Source organism: Penaeus monodon, unplaced genomic scaffold, assembly GCF_015228065.2.
Source record: "Penaeus monodon isolate SGIC_2016 unplaced genomic scaffold, NSTDA_Pmon_1 PmonScaffold_7921, whole genome shotgun sequence".
NCBI classification, from domain to species: domain Eukaryota; kingdom Metazoa; phylum Arthropoda; class Malacostraca; order Decapoda; family Penaeidae; genus Penaeus; species Penaeus monodon.
The window spans coordinates 12501-15298 of NW_023663129.1; the positions used below are offsets into that span (position 1 = coordinate 12501).

General features: G+C 30.3%; 1 pseudogene; it reads left to right on the top strand.

Moving 5' to 3' along the window:
- The window catches only part of LOC119571775, a 14566-nt pseudogene extending 12266 nt beyond the window's left edge, over window positions 1-2300 (top strand).
- The last annotated feature ends 498 nt before the right edge of the window (window positions 2301-2798 follow it).

Below are 2798 nucleotides of genomic sequence, written 5' to 3' on the forward strand. Positions count from 1 at the left end.
TACACATATATATATATACACACATATATACACACACACACACACACACACACACACACACACACACACACACACACACACACACACACACACACACACACACACACACACACACCTAGTTCAATATGATACACCACTGAATGAGTTACCAGTGAGACATTTTTTTTAATCTTAGGAATTTGTCTTTCCATTCATAACAAAAATATTGGTTCATGTTAGTATTCTTATTCTCAGACTAAAAATGTGGAAATTTTGGATAATTTCATGAGCTTAAGTGTATGCATAGAATAGAAAGAAACTTGTATGTAGAAAAACACTTAAATTTCCTTTAGTTTTCTCTAATAATAACCATCATCATAATAATAATAAATAATTAAAAATGTTCATTGCTATTTTGTCTATGATTTTGAGTTAATGCTTTTAATTAGAGCAAACATTCACATGTTATTAGACTTTGAAAATCAATAAATTAATAACATGTAACAAATAATATTAATAATGGCAACAACAGCTATGACAAACAAATAAATCATAGTAAAAAATAAATAGATTTTTGCTGGCTCTTGACATTTAATAAATTGTATATAATTAAACCTAAAAAAGAAAGAAAATCAGGGAGGGAATACATGATATATATATAGTAATAAAAATAATAACTTTGATTCCTGAAACTTCAAGGAATAAGGTAAATAGATGAGGGTGTATAGGTCTAGCAATTGACACACACCTTGGGAGCCATGTATGGGTAAAAGAAAATTGTAAACCAAAACCACACCTTATTTTGCATACATCCTGACATCAACAGATTATGCAAAAACACTAGCTCTGTTGTTAGTTAAGGGTAGATTTATTTATTTTATTTATTTATTTATTTATTTTTTATTATTTATTTATTATTATTATTATTTATTTTTTAAGCTCTGTTGTTAATTAAGGGTAGATTTTTTTTTTTTTTTTAAGTTCTGTCTTCTACCATATAAATATATGACCAGCAAGTCCCTGTGGAGGGCTTGACATGCATTTTTGTTACCTTGTTAATTGAAGGATTAATAGTGCAAAGCAGTATACAACTTTGTATTAGTCCATTAACCCTACAGAACATATTATCCTTTTCAATGGTTGTGAAAATATTTTAGAGGTCTTATATTGTTAAATTTGTAATTAAAATTCAGTTTTCTTTCATAAGTTATAAAGGAAATATAACTATACTATTTTTTTGTCAAGAAACCCCAAATAACTTTATTGAATGTAAAACACAGAGCATGCAGTGGAGAGTTTGCCATTAGAAAGTCTACAGAGAACTTGTTCTAGGTATTAAAATCCAATATAACATCAGCTATTATGTCATTTTTAGTCATCCATGTCCATCATACAAAATAGATATGGAAACTCTCTCTCTCTCTCTCTCTCTATCCTCTCTCTCTCTCTCTCCTCTCTCTCTCTCTCTCTCTCTCTCTCTTCATTGCAGTCTACTTAATGGCAATCTCCTTCCATATTGTTGCAAATGCCATAACCATTATGTCATAAGTCAAGGAGAAGGTGCACTATAGCCTAGTCTAATATTTTATATTATAAGGAAATTAACTTACAGGACTAATAATACCTCTTCTTACAGGATATTGTAGCAAGAAAGCAAAGCATGGATATGATGATGAAATTGCAGATGCTAAGACTCAATATATATCCTGACACCACTGGAACTCAATCGGGCAGAACAGCTCCAAATGTTTACATATACAGGCGAGTTACAAATATTGACACTTAGTTCAATGAAAAATTAAGAGACTATACTTTCCTGTAATTATTAAAGAATTGTATGAGTCACTTATTGTAATTCACACTTATATTGTAAAAGTATTTGTACCAAAGGAAATATATATAATTATTTTATATTTCCCTAGGAATGGGAGGAAATTATTTTAAAAATTCATATTTCAGGATGCCTGATCCAGAAAGAAGAGAGGATGATTAGAAAACAAATGAATCATTTTGATGAGAGAGGTTGTCAGTGCAGATAATCATCAGTACAATGAGATTCTGAGTTAAAACCAACAATGATTTATTGCATATTGTTAGAAATGTCAAAGACAAATTATGTGACATTCAATGACCATTATCTTATATTTACGTATTTCTGTATATACATACATATGTATGTAACATTTCTTGTCCCATTTTTGTCTTTTAACTTAGGGATTTATGTTTTAACCCTTTGCCAACGGGCATGCCCACTGTGAGTTTACTTGTTTAATTGTTTTTACACATAGATGGCTACACCTGTACTAAGTCACCAATGAGCCAATTACGAGTACTGCCTGTCTCGCCCGTTCATCCTTTTCGTTGATTTACGAAAATATTTTACGTTATCTTATTTTGCTGTTACTAATGTTTATAACATGTTAATTCTAATGTTTACAATAAAAATAACAACATCGATATTCATAGCACTAGTAAACAATTCGTTTTTCCCGCCAATACAAGGAAAGGTGAAATCAGGTAGGCACAAGATCTACTAATTGACTCCTTTGTAGCTAAGCACTAGCAGAGCCATCTATGTGCAGAGACATTCATTAAAATATAAAAAAATGAGCACAGCATTTCCCCATTTTTTTTTTTTTTCCCGTCGGCATTGGTTAACAAAGGATCTAGAAGAAAATTCCATAGCAAGTACTAGAGAAATTCAAGAAAGGCGTGTGAAGTGGAAAGATTATAAGTATTTAATCCTTATTTTTTTTTTTTTATTTTTCTTGTCAGGCATTGGTTTAAAAATGGAATCATAATAGAAAGTTCATTAAAGA